Source organism: Anser cygnoides, chromosome 4, assembly GCF_040182565.1.
Source record: "Anser cygnoides isolate HZ-2024a breed goose chromosome 4, Taihu_goose_T2T_genome, whole genome shotgun sequence".
Taxonomy (NCBI): Eukaryota; Metazoa; Chordata; class Aves; order Anseriformes; family Anatidae; genus Anser; species Anser cygnoides.
This window is the reverse complement of record NC_089876.1, coordinates 29,038,786-29,060,937: the sequence shown is the minus strand read 5'-3', so window position 1 is coordinate 29,060,937 and position 22,152 is coordinate 29,038,786. Positions and strand designations below refer to the sequence as shown.

Here is a 22,152-nt window from a genome sequence, read left to right as displayed (position 1 = left end):
TGCAGAATACCGTCTGGAACATGTTACAGTTATACGTAAAGCCTGTGTAGTATCAGCTAGTTATCTGTTTGATTAACTGTGGCACCGTTTGCATTTATTGGCCGGACCGTGTTTCACAACTTAAGTCTGCGAAGTCTGTAAGATAGCCACATCTTGCAGTTTGTATACGTTTTTAAAACACACAGCTACACAAAGACAGGGATGCCAACTTTTATTATCAGACCCTCCTGCAAACTCTTATTACAGCTGTATCTTCCTGTGTGCATCTTCCCGGGGGCCACGGCCGGGTTTTCCCGTCACGCCGTCTCCCCCAGCCGGCATTAGGAGCGCCGTGCCCCGCAGGGGCCCGCCAGCCCCGCACTCCCCCCCCGTCAGGCTCCAGCAGCGCCCGCCCGCCATTTTCCCCTCCGTGAGGTGAGCCGGGGCGAGGTGAGCCCAGGTCAGGGCCCCGCGGCTCCCACCGCGCCTGCGCGCTCCGCTCCCCTCCCCGCGGGCCTGCGCGGGATCCCCTTTCCCCACACCCTCTCTGCCTCCCTCCCTCCGCGCATGCGCAGGCGGCGGGCTGTGGCGGGGGGTACGCTGCGGCTGGCAGTGCGCGGCGGCGCAGGCGCGGTGGGGGCAGTGGCGGGCCCGGCGGCTGCGGCGGCGGCGGGAGGAGGAGGAGGAGGAGGAGGAGGAAGGAGGAGAAGGGAGGAGGAAGGAGGAGGACGGCGAGCGGCAGCCCGGTACGTGAGGGGCCGTGAGGGGCCGGCAGGGCGGCCCCGGGGGCGTTGCGGTGCGGGGGGCAGCGCTAGGCCCGGTGACCCACTTTGCTCCCGTCACGGCGCCCCGGGCGGGCCTCAGGGGGCGGCGGGGCCCCCGCCGCAGGTGTGAATTGGGAAAAACGTTGTTGTCTTCCCCTAACCGACCGCGTGCACCCTAACGCCTTCATAACCGTGCTGTTCTCACGTAAAACCAGACCGACTGCGAGGAACAGGCGAAGTGAGGTGCAGTTCAAGCCGCGACGTGAAGCGACAGCCAGGCGCAGAGCACCTGAGCGCAGCCCCGAGCCCCCAGCCCCGCGCAGCACGGGGTTTGTCGGTGACACGCTTTGACAGGCGGTGCTTCTGGGGACACTGGTGGCTCGAACAGGCCCGGCTGCTCCTTGCTCCCTGCGCTCACCTCGTTGCTGCCCCCCTCAGCTGTGCCAGCACAGCGGTTCGTGGAACTGTGTCCCATAACTAGGTTGGGGAAGTGATCCAGGTTAAAATTAACTACCTTTTTTTTTTTTTTTTTTTAATGGGGTTATATTTAACCTAGATCATTGCTCCGGGTGACAGGTGTGCCAGAAGGCAAGAGGATTGTTTAAGCAAACACTCTGGTGAAAGAAATGCTTGAGAAACACAGCTCAACTCTAGTAGCCCTGGCAAAGTGCAGTGTGAGCAGCTGTGCCACTCTCTTCGGTCACACAGGAACAAAATTGATAATGTCTATGAATATTTAGGGTTTGGGGGCTGTTATTGTAGACAGTATCTGGTTGTTACAATAGAGGAATTTTATTCAACAGGATGAGACACTTTGCAATTTATTTTTTTTTAAGAAGCTACCGATTTTCATATATATCAATTTAAGATACTTTCTCAAAATCATTGAAGACTTTGTTTTCAGATATACCAAATACTAAATGTTTGTGTTCGGGTTTTTTGTGTGGACCTGAGTGCTAGTGCTTTTAAGGGGTAAGAGTTCTGTTGGTTGGGCAAGATTTATCTCTTTCTAAGAAACAGTCCTAACAGCAAAAAAATAACCCCCAGCTTGATACTAATATTTTAAGATCTCTTCCAGGCATGTCTTTTTCTCTTTGTTTGTTCTGCTTCACGTTCTTATATTAAAAAGTTTAACAAATGTAGGTAAAATAAAAGGATGTGAGGAAAGCAATGAGTGGTTTTTTATTAATGCTTTAAGGAGACTGTAAACCCCCTCTTTTCCACTTTTTACACTCAACAATTTAAAAATTGAGTGGTAATTACTTTTAATTTGTAGTGTGGCTAATTATCTTATTAGTATAGAATTTCATTTAAATCTTCATAGCTTGGTCTTCTCAGGGAAGTTGTTGCTTCCAAGAAGTTCAAGCTTTTGCTGTCTTCTGGACAAAAAGTTGAAGATGCATATTAGCAATAGAGATATCAATAAGCCCCTGCCCCCCAGCATGTCCTTTATATGAAATGATTGTATCAACTTGAAAGGTTTTGAATTTTTTGGTAAACAACAGACTTCTCCCCCCCCCCGGTGTAATTTCATGTGTTTGAAAACAGCCCCTCTTTAGCTATGCACCCTTTTGGGGAGAGATGCATGGTTTGCTGTCTGGAATCTTATAGCTTCTGTGTGATTTTGTAATTTAAAGAATATAGATATTCCCTCTCTTAGAATATAAAATTAGTACCCTAGTATGTTTTTAATGCAAACCACACCATATAGGTATGAAGAAATGGGGTCATAGCTAAGGTGTCTTCATTTTCAGCACATTATAATGAGCTAGTTTTTCTTGAGTAGAAGACTGGTAGATGTTTGAAGAGGTTTGAAGTAAAGAAAAGTGCATTTTTGCGTTTCAGCCTTCTTGAAGTACTCATTTCTGTATGAACGCTCGAAATTGCAAAGGCCAGGTGATAAAGCAGGTCTAGGAATGTTTCCTTAGTTAGATGGTATGAGTAGGTAGTTGGGTAGCAAAGACAGTAGTAGTTCCTGCCCTTCTTGCCTTCTCCTTACTTATGTTGCAGAGTGTTTTTATCCGTTCTTTGTTAATCGAGCTGGGTGACCCTGTAAGGAGCTGCACTGGTGGCACAGGAACAGGAGTGAGTTGCCAGGGTGCTGGGAGAGCAGGAACTCTTCTAAGGTGGCTTTGTCTCTGCAGGGGAAAAGACGGCTCTGTGAGACTGCAGCCAAACGGCAGCCAGACCATTCAGCTGCCTCTCGTCTCCTGCTGGTCCTGCATTACTGGCAGTAGCATTGTTATTCCAAATTTGGTAGTGTTTCAAGATAGAAAGAGGTGTAAGAAGGGCACCTTTGGTCACATCGCAGAGCCTGAAGGGGAAGATGTCGGTGAACTGGCACAGGGAAATACAGCTGTATCTGTTGGGAAGATGTTCATCTTGCTAGCTCAGTGAATGGGGTTCTGTGGGAATTGGAAACTCGGACGTTCCCCCGTTCATTTGTTGTAGGAGTTAAAGATGTGAAATGCAGAATTCTGGCAGAGGAAAGAAACTTAAGGTTAATACAGCTGGGTGCTGCCCTGAAGGATTGAATTCTCAACCCCTACTGCTGCCACAAAATTCCTTTGTAATGCAAAGGCCGCTTTAATTTTGGCATGCCTCATGCCTGAGTGTTTAATTTTATAGCCTTAATATTCTCTCACCGTACTTTTTGGGTATAATATAAATTCTTAATTATAACCGCTTTCAGAATATATAATCATATATTTAAAAAGTTTCCGTGCTCTGCAGTTCCCATATATTTCATATTATGTGGAAGCAGCGAGGCTTCATTTGTGCTTAGATTCTTGCCTCAGTTTAGTCATTTGCACGCTTTGGAGTCTTTCCAACTGTTACATTTTGTCATTAACATCACTGAATTAGTTTCCTTATTTTGCAGTGATGTTCAGAGGAACAATGCTGAGTATATCATAAAATCATGTCCAGTATTAATATTTTATTAAATATAGATCCATAAAAAGTAGATACACCATTAAGATTCAAGAGTGGTAAAGACTTGTGTTTAGAGTTAATCTCATGAAAATTAGCAGATACTGTGGGCATTCCTCAACTTCAACATAAAAATGTAGCTAAATTAGGCATAAAAGTAGCTGCATAAATGCTTTGTCCTTTTAACTGTCTTTAATAATCTCAAAATATGTGAGAAAGCTTCAGAACTGAAACTGAAGTCATTTTACTACTTATGACAGCCTGCTACCACAGAATAAATGGGATTGGAATAACATCCCTGTGTTAAAACAGAATGAAACCGTTCCTGGAGTAAGATCTATTTTAAGTGGCTTTTAAAAGAACTATACCTGGCCTTGTTCAATAGAGGTCCTTCTAGAGTCCCATTAAAACGGATATTTGCAGGTGTCAGTGATGCATGTTATTTTGGTGTATGGCCAAATCCATACAGAATACAGAGGAGTCAAAGTTGTGATGTAGATGGATTCTGGATATCCAGTCCAAACTAAAATTGTAGCGGTATGTTGGCTATATTTTAAGGGCCTCTGTTTAGTAAAGTTTTCCAAGCACTTTGAAGTTTTATTCTCACTGAGATCCTTCACAATCTTGTCAAAACCGAGCATCTTGGCATGTAAATCTGTTTAGCATTCATAAATTAAGCAATCTGTAAATTAGGCATTCACTTGTCCAAAGGCATGTTGAAACCACACCTCAGGCACACCTATGGGATTGGACTTGGACCAACGTGGTGACTCTCCCTTTTGTTCAGGAGCACAAAGCAGGGAGGAGGAAGAGAGGGTTTTTGATGTCTGCCTCCTGAAAAAAAAACAAGAGGAACCCCAACCAACCCCAAACCAAAAAACCACGCAAAACACTCCCAACAAAAACAGCACCCAGACACTACAAATCCACTTTTCAATGTGTATAAGGTGATTAAAGTTTAATTGGACTGAAGAGAGATACTATGCCACTTGTTTTCTCGGAGATGGGAAAAAAGGAGATGGGCAGCTGTGCTGTGGCCTGTTCCAGGAGCGATGCAGTCTTTTCTTCCACTTAAAATTTTTAATGCTGTTAGGGATTTGAAGCCAGAACTCATCTCTCTGATTTGGGTGCCCTTCTCCCTAGAGGTATGCACACTGCTGGTTCTGCTCTGTCCAGCAAAGCTTCTTTTTTTTTTTTTTTTCTCTCATGCTCTGAGGAATGCTGCTGAAAAGAGAGGTTAGGAGTTGGTCCGGCTTCCAGTGCAGCATGGTGTGTGCAGAGAGGTTAGGATCTGAACCCCTTCTGAAGACTGGCTCTCAGATCTGTTTGGGGTCACTGTGCTGTAACTCGGTCTGCTGGACAAAATGAGAACACGTCTTTTGCCTCCTGCTAGTGTGTTTTGATAGGAAAAGCTCAGCTGTGTGTGTCCAGGGCTGTGAGTACTCGCCTTGCCTGTGTCCCAGGCCTTCAGAGACGCGTGATGGGAAAGGCACTAACATCACAGGGTACTGGTGGAGCTCTGGGACGTTTGGAAGAGGTGTGATACCTGGGAACAGGCTGACCATCCAGCACGATGTCTGAATTTTAGATGCTTTGTAGTAGGGTGCACTATTGTTAACAACGTAGTGCTGCTAACATTGTAGATAAAATTTACAAGAGCTTTTAGCTTGCAGCTCCTTCAGCATGTGAATGTGTCTCAGGTGCTTGCAGAAGGCTGGTCTCAGATCCCATAGGCATCCCATTAACTGCTGACCTGCTAGTTATAAGTGTTTGTGAACGTATGAGAGACAGTCCTGCAACAAGTGGTCATTGGTAGAAAGAGGAATAATAATTTCTGGATTTCCTAAAATAGGCATTTAAAAAAAACACAATAAAATACATGAGAAACATACATTTTTACATATTAAATGATGATCTTGGAGAATGTATGAGATACTAAAATGCATAATAAAAAATAAAGAACACTTCAAAGTAAATTGTATGAGTACAGCTAATTTCATATTTCCAATTCTAAGGCTGCTGCTGCTGTGGTAAATAAAACATAAGGTATAATTTTTACATTTTGTGAATTACATCCAGCATGATAAAAGTTTGTAATGATCTAGTAAACTTGTTTCTGGCATTTAAAAGCATTTGATGTTTTTGGTGATGTTTCTCTGGTGCAGTGAAATAGTCAGAGACTGGTGTTAGTCTCGTGAGTTGTTGCTATTATTCACGTGCACCCTGGAAAAGCTGTGCTGACAGAGTAATGTTCCCGTGGTTGGGTGGCTGTTGGCAGGCAGGTGGTTGGTAATTCTGAGAGGGGGAGCTCCAGCTGGTGCAGGCAGGTGGGAGGTTCAGGATTCTTCACATGGGTCTTGTCAGAGAAATGCCAAAGGCCTGCGACTATTTTAGTTTTCACTGGTCATCCAAAAGCTTCAGGGTATGTTAGGGGGAAGAACCTTGGCACGTGGAGCAGCTTGTCAAGCCCTCAGTCCCCTAAAAGTGTGTTTGAAACAGAAGTGTGAAGAAGTGAGAAGTCACAGAAATCAGGAAATGTTTTTCCAAAATCTGCTTATTTCCCTTGGCTCAGAAAGCAAGCAAGAACTTTTCTCCATTGAAAGCTGCAGGGTTTTTTTAGCCTGATTTCCTAAGGAAAGTGATTTATTCAGTTTCCCCTTTTTCTCATTCTTTCCCTACGTCTTCGCCAGCAGCTTTTGAAGTCACGGACCAATTTCAACTGTGTTGGAAGGACAGTAATCTCAGAGACTGTCGTGTTCCTCAAGTTTGGAGAAGATAGGCAAACTGGATAGGGAGAAACCCTCCGTCCCCTTTCTTGACAGAGATTGTGAAATGCAAGCTTGGCTCTGACCTGCTTTTCAGCGTGAGCAGGGTCTCTCATGGTCAACTCTGCTGGACAGAAAGGAGGTGCTTGTAGGTAAGCTGGCTTGTTACAGCGTGGGAGAGGAGAGTAGATAAAAGGTAGAGCTCTAAGAACCGTGCCTTGCCATCCACTAACGCGCTTGCTTAGTGATGAATTGGTAAAGGATATGGTGGCCATTAACCGATGAATTACTGATCAGAATTAACTAATGCTGTGTTTTGCTGACTGCAGGGTTGCCTGGTTCTTATTTTCCATTAGTATGTAAAATAAATTCTTCTGAAATTAACAGAATATCTCAAAGCCATGATTAAATTCATATTTTCCCTATGTTTTGGGGGAAAAAAAAATACAGTTTTGGCATATTTCTTGGAAAAGGCTAAAACTTAGACTTTGCTTTCAGTAGTAAAGAGCAAAAGAACGTGTAACTTGAGTCCGAGAAATGGGACTTCTCCATTTGAAAGTATTTGACCGGCCATGGAAAATCAGTGCTTTTTGTAGTGGAGGTATAAAACTGATAGGGTGCTGTCTAAAGATTTCTGTTTATTCCAGTTGCTGTATGAAGTATGTCCATTTGTAGCCAAAGATAAGATGTTTTTCTCAACATAAGAATAAAAGAAGGTACCTCCTAGGCTGGATTTCCTGCAAGCCTGCTCCTCTGTCTGTAACACGGAGTTACCAGTTGAAAAGCAAAGGGAGCTGGACTTCCCTCTAGAATCCCATTTCTAGTTCTTCTGTCTTGCCTGTATTTGCCTTACCTCTTATTTGTGGTAATCGTTGGACTGAAGTTTCTAGCGTAATGTTCAACTTGCAAGAATCTGTCTGGTCTCAGTGGAGAATTTAGTCTGTCCTGCTGGTATGTTTAGAGAAACTGCTGATAGACTTCGTAATGGTGAAAGTGAAGAAAACTTTATTAGCGTGCTCCTATTAATTTCTAGACAGTTCCCTGCTCAGTGATGTCAGATATACTTTCCAAGCCTTCAGTAACACTTCGAGTGTTTACAAATCATACAGTCTTCAGAAATGTTAATTCAGAAATGTCAACTCTTACAAATGTGTTGGTTTTAAAATAACAGAATGGATTGCGGCGTAGTTATGTGGCTTTGACTTGTGCTTATTTTAAAGCAGTTTTCATAGTAACAACAAATATTCTAAAGGAAACCGGATTTTCCTCTGACTGCGAGTAGAAAAGCAAGTAGCAGCATGAATCACAGCTTCCAAGAACTGTCAGAATAGGAATGCAGATTCTCACACACACACACTTTCCTCGTTGTCAATTTTAACGTGGTAATGTGGTTTAATAAAGTTTTTCTTGCCATCCGCAGCAGCAACACTTATATGCAATCAAGCTGCTACTAGCAGTTGCGTGGTTGGGGGTGAAAGTGCAGTTTGGAACTAGTGTGTGAGTTTCAATGATAATTCATTAGCATCTCAGTAATTTTGCTTAAAATACGTTTTCTGACCTAACTACAGTAGATGCAAAATTCCAGGTGAAAATATTTGTGTTGTTAAAATACCAGCCTTCAGACTGTATTTTTTTTCCAGCCCAGAAGAATTAAACATTTTGTGCTGCACTAAAGCTTTGCATGATGTTTCACAGATAAGATAGAGTTCCAGCCTTGAAGAGCTTTTGATCTAAATTTCACTGACATAGAAAATGAGGAAAGTGACCTCAGAAAGGGGGACAAGGATTCAAATGAATGTGAGTCAGAGAATTAAACAAGCTGTAATTTCTAAGAACAGAATAAGGTAGATCAGCAAGGAAGAAGTTGAGAATATAGAAGCAAAAGACAGCATAAAACAAATCCAAATAGAACATTTGAAGGAAGAGATGGAGCACATGCTGTAGTGCAGGATCTGGAAAGTATAATAAAATCAGAAGATTGTGAGTAGAATCAAGATGAAGAGGAACTAGAAGGTGGTAGGAAACGGGACAGGAGAAAAATATGTAGAAACTTATAAATTATGTTTGTGGGTTTGGCTTTTCTGGGAAAAAAAAAAAAAGAGGAGACAGGAAAAAGGTTGGAGAATGTGCTGGTTTGATCGCCTTGGCAGGAAAGCCAGGATACAGATTCTAGCACCAAGACTCTCTTAGCCCCCAGCCCACCCTGAAATGTAGCTGTCAGTTTAAGTTGCTTTTAAGATGAGTGGCAAAACAACAGGAACCCTGCCTGAAAACTCAGTCTGGGGCACTGGGGTTGCTCTGTCACCATGTGCTGTTGCACCCAGCCTTTGTATAAGTGGAAGGACTTCTGTCTGAGTTTCAGTGCAGTTGAGGTGGCATTAAAGAAGCATCTAATACCAGAGGTGGTTGAGGCACTACTGCTTTAGCTAAGTCAGAAAGGACCTAAAACTTTTTCTCATTAAAATAACTCCGTACAAACCAAACATAAATCTAATTTTCCATGTAAAGGTAGTGCCAGTTGAACTAAAATAATTTGGAAAATGAATTTCAGTTAATTTAATCTTGTTTGTGTTGCTGACATAAGAAATGAAAAATAATCAAATTTCTGTAGACTGTTTTTTAAATGTCACCTAGACATCTTTACTGCCCCGTAGAGCATAGTTTGTCCTTTCTTAGCTATACATTATCCTGGGGTTTTATTCAATTTAATGATTTGTAACATTAGAATATTTAATTGTAGAATGAAATGTATAGAAATATATAGAATGAATGTCTGGAAAAGAGTAGATGATAAGTGTTCAAGGCCAGGTGGGATGGGGCTCTGAGCAGCCAGGTCTTGGACTTAGTGATCTTTAAGGTCCCTTCCAACCCAAACCATTCTATGATAATGGCCTGCCTTTCTTCTCATGTTAGACTTGTCCAATAAAATATACATTTGGAGGATATATAGCAGTATATAGCCCTGTATATAGGAGTACAGCATTGTGATCTGTAGTAAGTGGGCAGCTGCTTTTGTGGAATAAAGTAGAGTCTTTGTGTATGAAAATAGTGGTGTGTAGTTAGCTTCTGCTTATGAGAGCTCACTGAAATTCAAGTTTGTCATCAGTAAGGGAAGATGTTCGAGTCTTTCCTATGCTGTTTTATGCCATGTTCCCTGAGAGTTTTGTACTGTGTTCTGAGGTAGATCACATGTCCTGTTTGACCTATAATACACAAAGTTAAGATTGTATGGATATATTTTCTTTCCAGACATTTTTTTGGTGTATTATTGATGTTTTGGAAGCAAATATCCTCTGCAAAGCAATACACAGCAAAAAATATGTTAATGTTTGGTAGGCAATGTTAGAACTGTAACTGCAATGTTACCTTTAAGCCATTGCATTTGTCTTGCAGATTTGCACTAGGTAGAAGGTGGTATGTACCTCTGAAGTTCTCCTTCCTCCTTTATGTGGAATAAAGGAGTTGGGGTGTGAAGTTGTGGATGCTCTAGGGTAGGAATGATATGAAAGGAGAGGAAACAGGGCAGCAATCAAGCGCTCATCTCTCAAAGTTGTTTTGAATAGATTCATCTTTATAGAACTTTTTGTTGTTGTTGTTTTTCAGAAGACTGTGCCAAAAAACCTCTTTTGCTCAGATGACGTCACATTTGGACTACTAATGCTATCCACCCACTCTACAAGGCACAATGGATTTCTAGGTAATTTAAGTAAGTATGTAGATTTTATTGCTGCTAGAACAGTAATGCTTTAAACAGAAGCATCTCTTTTAAACCTCAGGCAAGATAGACATTCCACTTCAATTTGAGATTGAAATTAATGTTGTGTGGGGCAAGAATAGACTTCAAATAAGCTTTTAATAAGCTTCCATCCTGTACACTGGAGCTTGGAATAAAACAATTGTACCTGAGCTGCCTTGGAAACCAGAGGGAAGAAAAAAACAACCCACGATGGCACTGTCCTTAGCAATGCCATACACTAATGTGGCTCTGCTGTTTCAGGAGCCTGAATTAACGTCTCTCTCAGGGATACGTTGCAGTGAATGAGCATTTGTGTTGCTATGCTTGCAGCTTCTGGGGGTCTTCTTTTGCAGAGCTCTTGCTAAATTGCTGATGGACTTAATACCCCATTAATATAAGAATGTATAGAAAGGAAAACAATGCATCTTAGTAGGTTCAAGAAGCAATCTCTCTGTTCATGTGTCATTTTAGTTGTGAAAGGGTTGTGTCCCCTCACTTCCTTGATACAACACCGTGTACTGTCCTGCTGAAGACGGGCCAGTGGTGCAAGATTTCTTCATATCTTGTCATGCAGTGAGTTTACTGATTGCTTTGTACATCCATGGGCATGCAAAGAGAGGCACAGAAGAGATAGGGCAGATTGTTTGAGGTTCCTCTTCTGAGCAACAAGGGGTTTTTAATTTGATGTTTCATGAGGATCGCAGCCTTGGGCCCGGTAGCCTTCATGCATGTGTTTACATGCTTTTTCTTTGTAGCAGGATATTACTGTTAATTTTTTTTTCAGGTGGCCCTATAAATTAAAAAAAAAAAAAATCTATTTAGATGTATCAGGCTTTGTGCCAGTCTTCTCAAACTGGATAATTTTGTCTTGCTGGCAGACTCCCTCCCTATATTCCTAGTAGTTTGTCGTGCATTGGGCATGGTTGGTGGTGCATGAAGGAAAGCGAATGGAGTTGTAGGCAGCAGCGCGTGTAGTTAATGATGCTTGATGCCTTCTAAGACCTTGCTTTTGTTTGCTTGTAATTTAGCAGGACTTAAGTCAGTGAGCAGTAATTCTTTGCGTTGTATGGTTGCCTCAGTTCAATCTTCACCAAAAGTCAGCCTGTGACTGAGAATGAGGTGGGGCAGGGGGGAGGAGTACTGTTTTCTTGACTTAAGCTGCGATGTTAATCTTACCACAGGAAAGATACAGGACCTGTATACGCTGAGGTTTTTAAGAGAGAAGTTGAGTTTTTAGGAGAAAACTAGAACTGTTATGCTGCAGTATCAGGCTGTTTGTTTTGTGCCATTTAGATTTCTGAAAAATAGGTCTGTCCCAGCTCAGTGATTTGCCTAAACCTGTTTGATCTGTCCAAATCAGATGAGGTAGGTATGTTCCAAATCCTTTCAGTTATAACCAGACAAAAGTACAGAGCATGTTCTAGCTGGACTGAGAGAGGTAAAGAGGCCTAATTTGCTGCTTTCCGTTGTAATGTCAGGCACAAACACAAAGTAAGGAGGCTTTCTTCTGGGCTCTTCCTTAATGTCTGCCTGCACCTCCCAACAGGTACAATAAGGAGGAATGGTGGCATAATCAGAGTCAACCCATAGGAGATGGGAAATGTAGTATTGTAGGGCAGTTAGTTATCTTGGTCATAATTATTGGGGCTGCTCTGCCTGTTGCAGTGAAGAAAAATTGCAACTCATTAAATCAAAAAAAAATTAATAGGTTATAAAGCGGTAAAGATCTGAAAATGGTCTCCTGGTTCCTAGCAGATTTAAGGAGAAAAAGGAATGGCTTCTGAACAAGCTAAGAGTTTGTCCCAGTTTTACAGTTGGATCAGAGAATTGACTTAATTAAATAGAGAAGCAATAGAACAGCTTTGCTGACCAAAGCAAAGCTGTGCCTTGGCCAAGCAGAGAGGTGCAAGGAGGGAGAGGTGCTATGTGGGAGAAATCATTGCTCTGTTTGTCTAAAGGTTTAAATTATGAAGCAGAGTAAGAGAAACTGACAAGATGAGCAGGAGGCTTGTCATTGCACTTTCTTTTGCTGAATCTAGAATGTATGTTGTGGAGGATGGTCTTAATGTTTCCTGTTCTTCCTTCTGTTTGCTGTAGAACTGTGCTGAGCATTTTTTCAAATATTTTGGATTTTTTGTGAGGTGACCCCAAAATATTCATGAGTTACAGGACGACAGAATTTCTGTCCATGATAGGAATAAATTGGATGATTACTTCTGAGATTTTTATAGATGAAGAATGTAGTATTTAATTTGCGTTAAAATTTCATGGCTGCTTAGTAGGGCTTAAAAACTCAATGGGATAGTTGTATTTACTGTTGATGAAAATTAGTGTTACCTGAATTTTTTATTATTGAAAAGAGAGGTACTTAAAAACTCTGTTCTTTGCTCTTAAGCCCAGACCCATGCAGAAGCTGGCTTCTGAAATACATATAATGCTGACCATTTAAAAAATCTTCAGTTTATGTATGTGAGAAAGTTTGTATACATTTGGGGGTTTTTAGGCATTGCTTGAAAGAGATTTCACTTCCTTTTCATCTAAATTTCAGCAAATGCAGTGTGAAGCCCATTCTTTCATTTGCAAAAATCTTCTGGAAAATTATTTGGATGCTGTATATTGAACGTCAGTGAAACTAGGTGAGTCTCTGTGAATGTCTTGGTTATTTTACGCAATGAATGAGTTAATTGTGTGAGACCAAATCCCGTTTATAACTTACAATGCTAACATATGCTCTGTCATTTAACCTAAAATCTAGAAGATTAAGTTTTTAGATAAACAAATAACATAGCTCAGAAAAAGGAAGGCAGATTATGCAATATATTCCTGGATTTTCTCTTTGGCTGTGTATATGCCAAATATATTTGTAATAAAGTTCTTTTATAACATCAGTTGCTTGATTAGTTTTCCTTAACGTATTTGCCATGGTGTTCCTATTGCTGTTCTCTGATGATGTTTAGAACCAGACTAATTTCAGCCTCAGGCTAAACATATTCCTGTATCATTAATCTCTTTTCTTTCTCAATTCATGTGGTTGTTTACCTCTGGACTTTGAGATGTGTTTGAACGATGGAAGCAAGCCCGTGGTCATCTTTAGCCCTTTTAAATTGAGTTTGGACAAGTTGAATTACAGTGGTAGCGCTTACAGGGCCTGTTATAGTCTAAACTATGTGAATTGCAAAATGAAAAACAATACTGCCAACTCTGAAAGTTTGGAGATGTCACATCTTAAGTTTGCACTTGCTGTATTTAGTAGCACAGGTAATAGGAGGAAATAAATTAGTGAGACAAAAAATCTGAAAGAAATAGTTGGGAAACAAGAAAAGGAGTAAAATATTTAAAGAAGGAAAGGGGCATAGAAGATAAAAGTGAAGAAGAGATGCATGAAGGTGAAGTGGTAGTAGATACCAAGTTTTATGTCTTCTGCTGAATTATGGAATAGGGGAGATAAAATCTTTGTGGCAGCCAGCAGATTGCCATGCAGTGTGGCTTTTGTTTGTTTGCTTTTAACTGTGGTGAGGAGTTAAGAAAAGCTTACAGAATTCTTCTAGAGCCTGTACCCTCAAATGTTCTGTTCTGTGAGTTGGTGCCTTCCTTGGTTGGTCTGTTTTGGAAAGGATGGTACAATTGAAGCGTAAGCATTACCATTTTAAGTTGTTAATACTGCTTTGGAGAGAAACTCTCAATATTTCCTCTTAATATTTCCTCAGATATTTCCTCTTATCACCTACTGATTTAATGTGTTTGAGCTACATTCCTTTCCCAGGAAACTGATTTTTAAGTTCTGCTGCAGGTGCAAAGCATTCTTCTGTTTCTACTGGGAATACACAGGCCTGAATCAATTATTAAATCCCTGGAAAACTTTGAGTGGCCTGTATGATGGTGATTTGCTTCTGGAGACCAGATGGAAATCTAATCCAAAGTAAACTCACTTGAACAGCTAGTGTCAGCACCAGCTGCTTTGATCTACTGATCCATTTCTACTGCTCCAGTTTATTTGCTAGTGGAGATATAGTCAAAATTATTTACTTTGGTTATTGGTGAGTAGCTGAAGGCAATGAACATCTCTGTGCATCTGTTTTCCAAATCCAGTTACAAGTTTCAGTGCATTGGTACTGAGCAACACAGCCTCCACAGATTTCCTGCACTACCTCTGTTAATACAATCTGTCAAGGAAATAGAAAAATCTAAAATGGCACGAATCAAATGGCTATATGATACAACTGCCTTTTGAAATTTTTGATTGTTTAATCCGGTTTTGTTCCCTGTTTATATTCTTAAATTGTTAAAAATAGTAGTCTTGCGATTTCTTTCATATTTTTTTATATAGAATTCTCAAATTTGTATACTTCCCACGTGTTTTGATTGAGCTGTTTATCTGCATTAGAAAAAAAAGTACACAGTTCTGTTGCAGTCATTAAGTCTGAGCAAGACAAGAAAATGAAGAAGGCAGTCTTCACAAGTGTTTGCAGTTTTTGCTATTTTTCTGTACATTGATGTCATCAATCAAGGCAGATTTTTTCCCCAAATTCCTCTGTTTCAGGTTGTAGATGGCAGTTGTTGATGCTTTGAAAATTTAAGTAATATTTAGTTGCCAGTATTAAATCATTTCATCTTGAATTAGTAGTTGTCAGAGTTCTTTCCATCTGTGCTGTATGACTTTAATTTTTGGAGATTTCCAAGAATTTTTGAACATTTGCTGCTAATGTAATACCCTGCCAATCTAAGCTGATGATTAGGAATAAACTCCTATTTCTTATTTATTAGATCTTTGCGGGATCCAGGCCTTAGTGTTCAGCACTTTCTTTCCCCTGAAATTTTCCGTGATTCAAGTATTCTATCAAGACTCTATCGATAGGGCAACTGAAAACAAGGGCACTTTAATATAAGCAAATCTAAGGTTGTAGCAACACAGATATCAGCACCATTTTGGAGAACTTCAATTTTTTTTTTTTTTTTTGTATTAAGGCTGGTGTTATTTACATGCCAAGTTATTTGCAGTGTAATTTAAATTTTTTATTCACACCATTATTGTACACTCGTATTACACTCGTATTGTAACTAGCACAAGCATATTATAAAAGATACCGTATTTTGTTTTACTAGGCTTAAGCATCTCTGTTCAACTTGTATAATCCTTTCTAAAAGAGAGATTATTATTGCCATATGAGTTTGTAGGATTTTGGCTACCAAAAAAACCCACATTAAGTAAAAATCAAAATTTAGTACTTAGCTGCTTCATGCTGCAGCCTCAGGAGGAGGCCTCGTTGAGGCAAGAACAAACTTCACTTCAAAATGAAGAAAAATGTTGAGAGTCGAAATGTGAAAACTGTAAGCCAGCAAGTTAGGAAGAGTCCTCGTTGTTTTAAGTAATCTTGTTTTAGGAATATTGTTGTCTTCTGTTGAAGTGTGTGTTTCATTCTCACTCTATTTGCAAATTTGCTAATGTGTTAGGCATAAATAAACTGTTTCAAGCCTTAACATGTGCTTAAATAAAATACAGCTGTTTTCATTAGCCTCTTAGCATGTGGCCTCAACATCTGATTTATAGTAGTTTCAGGGTTTCTTATGAATCCTGGTAGCTTTTGGAATCCTCTTCCTTGATACCATTGTTAAATAGGCTACTAGCAAGAGCCTAGGCCACTGAAACCATTTTCACCATGTTCTGCTTAGCAGAAGAGAGTTATTTAAACCAAAACCTGATTATAGTAGTTTCACTTTTTGATATCTGATTAATGGAAATTTGATATCTATATATCTATAATACCTTTATAGGACCTTCTTCATGTTACTTCTTAGGACCTCGATGATCTGAATCAGATTCTGTTAATAAAGTGGGAAATGAACCTATTTGGAGTATACTACCTCATTTGCTGTGATTTAAACAATTAACTGTAAGATACATCTAGTGCAACTTGGTTTTTTACTAGATCCTTCTTGCTATTTGAGATGGCAGTCTTTAAGCAGTGCTAATTTTAGCATCTTCAGTAATGGCCTGGAAGGGAAGGTTCTAAGTCTTTGCTAATAAAATATGGTGATACTAATTTGGGAGGTGTTGAGAACTTGAGAGTGCAGAGAAGACTAAGGGGGCAAGAAGTAAGCATACTGAGACATGTTTAGGTAGATAGAAGTAGTGTGGTCTGATGATTCTGTCGAAGAAAACCTTGAAGAGTGGCAAAAGAGAAAAGAAAAAATGCAGATGGAAGCCCAAAGAGTTTAGAGAATCATGCAAATATAGTGAGTGTGGTCCCAAATAGTTGATATGGTTTGGTGTTGAATATAGTAGATTGTACAGGAGACTAATAGTTCTTATGTAAGTACCTTTGAGCACTCACTTGAAGCTCTTTAAAACTTAAATGTAAGTATCGGGACAGAACCTGAATTTCTGAAAATACAAAGAGGAGCTGAGTTTGAGGAATTACATTTTTCCTCCCACACCCTATCTTGAACGTTCTTATCTGAAATGTGGTAGCAGCAAAGCTCGAAGAAGCTTGACTTAAGAATTCTACAGTTGTATTATGTTTTCTGTCTTTCATTAAACATGATCTGAAAGTATTTTTGAAAGCACTGAGAGAGCGGAAAATGGTTGAGAAGTTTTGTTGTGAATGTTGAATTACTCTGCAAGCTATAGAAAGTCTTCATTTAAAAAAATCCTGGTGTTTGAAGAATAATATTGTCGTCATAATCATCAACTTCATATACAATTAAGTAGACTGGACTCAACATTTTGTAGACCATAGTGATTTATGGGAAAAGGAATTTGTTGGTCTGCTATTGCTGCTTCTCTGGTGAACCTCAGAAGGTGAATTAGTGGGTTTTCCAGGCTCCACTTACTAAGCACAACCTCTGAAAGTTTCTGTTTCTGTCAGTAGCTGTCCGCAGAGAAGGAGCACATGCTTTTACTGCTCAGGAGAACGAACAAAGAATTTGAACAAACACGGTATCTCCATAATATGATAGGGCTTTAGAAACATAGAAGGCTAAAAACAGTCAAAAGTAACAGTGCTACTTCAAGCTGCAATGGTTTTCCTTCTGATGGTGTTAATTGTACCTTCAGAAATGTAGTTATGCTCAGTACTCTGACATTTGAATATTTAAGCAAACATATTCTTCCTTTATTTCCATGTGTATAAGGAAAGATTAGAGTAAAATTACAGTAAAATTAGATTAAATTTAGAGTTGACTTTATACACTTTTTCTATTGCTGCATTGCTGTTACTTCATGCAGTACTATTCTTTTTATAATGTACCATCTTTCCTGCCTGAACAAGTCCTTTTATTGACGAAATTTTGGCTGATGTTCCATTTCCTTTCGGTTCTTAAGGCATGTAAGGTGGCTAAAGGATGACTTAACTTATATCTGAAAAGTGGTTATGGATTGTTTTGCAAAGGGTTTCTAGGGACAAGGCAAATCCAAGGCAGAAAGACCCTTCTATTTGTCTGTTAAGACAGGAGTTGACATTTCAGCTAACATGCTGAAGTGTGCACAGGCACTTCCTCTGTGCACCAGTTGTAAAGCTTTATTTTTTTTTATTTATTTCCCCTTTCCTGTTAAGGCACTTGTTGCATATGTAATATGAGGGACGTGTCCTGTATCTCAGGTTTTGCAATCACTGTAATTCCAGTTGAGCCTGGATCGTTATACTGAAGGTTCTGATGTGAGACAAACTCTAGTGTTTTGTGTAATGAGATGAAGGAGAGTACTGCAGTGCGGGTGTTTGGAATTCGTAACTATGTCATGGAATTCTTGTTTAATGTATAAACTTGCTTCTTCTATAACAGGTAGTTGTGCTGACGAGGAAATACTGAAGGACCCACTGACAGACACCAGAATTCTAGAAAAAGTAAGTCTTCTGTTAAATCTTGTCGATCTTAGCAATATAACAGTAAGTTTGCTAGTGCAGACATGGGGGGGAGAGAGAGGTGCAGAGAGAAGCTGCTAGTTTGGTATTTTTTTGACTTGGAATGTCCTTCAGTGTTTGAACAGAAAAATGTTTCTACTCTCTCATTTCATGGTAACGTGAATGTGAATTCTCAGTTCCTCTTTCTTTTGTAAGGCAGTTTCCAATGAAGTGCACTGCCTACTCCATTCTTCAGGCAGTGAAGCAGTCTACTCTTCACAAATGTTTTACAGAATGATTTAGTGGTGCATGAGTCACGCATGCTGGGAAATCTAAGCATCAGAAGCACTTGCACAGCTGCACAGATCGAGGATTGTGCAATCAACTTGGAAAAAAAGTGCCCATCGCAAAATAGTTCTACAGTGGTTTATTTACATTCTTGCATTTCTGCATGAGATGAGTAAGTTTTAGATTGAGTACTGGTAGCTTTCTACAACACCTGCCGTTTGTTCTTGGGTGTTGCTGTTTTCAGCTGTACTTCTTTTTTTTTTTTTTTTAATATATGTCCTCTTGGTTCACTTGCACAACCATTAAGAGTTACAAATAATGGGTATTGGTAGAAGTCATTCTTCCATTATTTTTTCTTAGCTTCATATTATCCATCCAGATGAATAATCATATATATGTATACATGCTGATGATCATCTTAGAAATGTCACAGTTCATGATAATTGTGTTGCTCGATAGATAGGTTGATAACTATCCAGCAACATGCCAGGTATAGCTACTCCTGTGCTTTACATTTTGCATGAGTTTCCCATTGACTCCAAAGCTGAGTTTGGAGTTTGTTTCTATATCCAGAAACTCTTCATGAGTCTGCATCAGTGTATGTATACAAACCTCATTCTGCCAGAAATTTGATGTGGTACAGTTTGCCACGTGAGATACAGCAATGCATGGGAGAGGGAAATGTTTCATCTAAAATATGGAGCAGGCTTCTCAAGTAGTAGCAACAAAGGTTATTTTTCTGAGTACAAATTTGAATCTCATGTCTCCTAATTTTGTTCTCTGGTTGCAATTTAACGCATGAGATAGGTCAGAATGAACTGGCATTGTTGCCAAAAGATGTGTCTAACCTGGTGATTCACTGCTTCCCCTTGCCCTGTGCCAACACTGCTTTTGAGCAGCTGTATGGTGAAACAGAGTTAGCTGATTTAGCTGAATGAAACGTTGTTTGGGTTACTTTTAGGCTGGTCCAGCTTCAGGCTGTGTTGACTGTGTGATCACAGATAGTAATGCTAGTAAAAGAAGAGGGAATTTGAAATGAGTGTCCATAATAACTTTTTTTTTTTTAAAAAAAGGGTCACGTTATTTTGAAAACTTTCAGCTTTACCAAGGAATTTGGTAAAGGTGATTAGAAATATAAATAAACATTTAGTTGTGAAGTCACTAGTATCTGTAGCCATGCCATTGCCCATGTGGCCGATGTATATCCTATTCCTGCTACCTTACGTGTGGTAATTTTCACTTACAGACTAAGCTGGAGGAGGTACTTAGTGTGTTTATCCCACATCCTAGGTGAGTGCCCTATGCAGCTGCTAAGGATAAGTCTTTGTCTCTTATAAATAAATAAAATAATTGAGTTCATTTTGTTGTGCTGTCTAGTGTGGCATGTGGCTCACTCTCAACCTCTTCCATCCCTTTTTAATAACTGAGAAGTGGTGAGATGTTTCTGGATGTGGTACATCATGGTATCTTCAAGGATTAAGGTGTTGGGTTGATATGAAAGAGCTAGTTGTTCCTTAAAAAGGTAAGGGGAGTTGTAAATCAAGCAAAACTGACTTGAGATTCATATCTATATCCTTAAAATTTCTTCTAAATAGACTGTAAAGGCATTGAGTGCAGAAATAACTTGCATAATTTAAATTCTTACAGACTTTCTTGGCCTTCTGTTGACTTCTTTGATCTCTAAAGATTATAGAATGCAGTAGTGATAACAGCAAGAAATGTTTATTTTTTTTTCAGATTAGTCAGTCTGATTCTTCATGTAAAATTATGCGTGTTCATTTGGGTTATAAAAAAGTATTAAGTCTTCCTTGGGCTGATTTTCTTGGCCTAGGGTAGAATTTTGGAAAGGTTCATTTGTGTGCTTTTCAGTAACTGCTTTAAACTGCCCTGCCCACCTTGCAGCAGAGATGTGCGCTGTTAATAAAAGGCTGGCACTTAAGCTGCTCACTGAACCTGTAGGTTTGTGGTTTTTCAGCGAGATTAATTATAGTGGGCAGATAAATGTGTTGGTTTTATTGCAGTAATAATAATTGTAAGGTCTCACTTTCTACATTTAAACATGGGTTTCTATCAAAACAGAGCAGAAATGTTTTATGGAATAGAAGAATTTAATTTACATTATCTTTCTTTGATATGTAATAATTACAGCTGTTGAATTTGGTAACAGATTTTTGCCAGGAGAGTTTGCAAAAAGTAGTTTATTTTCTATATCTAGACAATTTTTCCTGTTACTGGGGTTGAGAAAAAATAACGTTTAGCTTTTGATCTGTCCCATTTCTTAGTGTAGTAATGAAGTGTTTAAATTTTTTTTCTTTGGTTAGATTTGCTAGTAGTATTATTTCTCCTCTAAGGGAAATGTGACAAACCATTTTAGACATTGTTTACACTAGCACCTGAATGTGTTCAACCTAAATGAAACATTTAAAATTGCTAATGTGTCATAATTATGTACACTTGTAATTGGATGAAACATCTCAAAGTGCTGACTTGGGGATAGACAACTTGGTACTGTATTTTAAAGTTTTTTCTTTAAATTTCAGCTAATTTTGAGAAATCAGCAAGTGAAAATAATTTTTTTGTCAGGTAATTTTATTCTGTATAAAATATTTTGTACTTAGCACATAGTTTTATGGGGTAATTAACGATATTCAGTAGGGATTTCAGCTTTTGAGCACGTGTGAGGTATTTTTACTCCTTTGAACTTATGGGAAGAAAAAATAAAAGAAAAAAACCCTGTCAATTACATAAATTCTGTTTTATTTAAGAGAATGGAGGAAGGAACGTGGGATTTTTTGTTCATTGTAAAATATACCAAGTTTAGTTCCCTCATGTGAGCATGAATAGCAGAATGTCAAGATTTTTGTACAATCTAGAGCACTTACTCCTCTGCACAGTGAACACAAATTTGGAATCTGTTCTTGAGCTGACTGTTTGCAGGCTGTTTCTGCCCAGAATCCCATTAAAGTAAACAGTTTTTCAGGGGCATGACGATTTTTGGTTTTGAATTCTAATAAACAGATTAGCTTCTCTTGATGAAAACCTGTGCTGTGAAGTACTGTTTTTTGTTAAGTACTGTTGAAGGAGGCATTAGTTGTATTTTCAGACAGTGTTGATTATGAGCTGGGTTGTATTTTCAATGTGCAAACATGGTGTCTACTCTCAAGACTTAACCCGTGGTTCCTTGTTAGAGACCCAGCAGTGGCAGACTTAGTTAAGAGGTTCCTGCTGCCCTTTGTACTGTTCCGCAGCTGTGCCAATTTTCAAAGGTACAGGAAGCCACAGTTTTTAATAAGAACATAACAATAAAGGTTGTATTTAAAACTGTGAGTGTGGTATGTGGGTTTTTTTAAGCACATCATCTCACAAATCTGCTTCACTGTGGCCAGAGCTGAAGGGGTGCAACCCCCCCTAAAAGTCCAGGAAGAGTGACAAGAAGCAGGGAGGAGCCTTATAAACAAAAACTGGTGCAAGTGGAATCGTAACATGTAGCTGCAGTCTTCCTCTTGTACGGACTAGTTGCACAGGATTTACAAGCATTATTTCTGTCACGCTTGCATGGCTTTGTTATTAAGTGAAGGAATCTCCAGTAAGGATCTGTGAATACAAAGCACTGAGAAAAATACTTTACATGAGAGTATGGAAGAATATTGACCCGATAGCCAGGTGCTTAAGGCCGGGACAAGAGGCAATGGGCACACACTGAAACTCCAGTTGCAGTTAATTTGGTTAATTCAGATCCTAGAGGGCAAAGATAATATAGGCAGTCTGGGAAGAGATGGAAAAAGACTGAGAAGTGCTCAAGCGCCAGAAGAGGCCTTCGTTACCCCCTGTCAATGACCAGTTTTGTCCGA

At 39.6% G+C, this 22,152-nt stretch overlaps 1 protein-coding gene across 14 annotated transcripts in view; it reads left to right on the top strand.

Moving 5' to 3' along the window:
* The first annotated feature begins 597 nt into the window (after positions 1-597).
* CLOCK (clock circadian regulator) overlaps positions 598-22,152 on the top strand; it is a 69,109-nt gene continuing 47,554 nt past the window's right edge. For 2 of the 14 annotated variants that reach the window (XM_048049946.2, XM_048049935.2), the window contains exons 1-4: positions 598-725; positions 10,043-10,145; positions 12,724-12,811; positions 17,955-18,016. The gene's annotated coding sequence lies outside the window, so the exon portion shown is untranslated. Of the gene's footprint in view, positions 726-6,367; positions 6,592-10,042; positions 10,146-10,646; positions 10,749-12,723; positions 12,812-17,954; positions 18,017-19,547; positions 19,592-22,152 lie in introns of all 14 variants that reach the window. The other 12 variants (XM_066995881.1, XM_048049941.2, XM_048049938.2 and 9 more) reach the window with 12 other exon arrangements.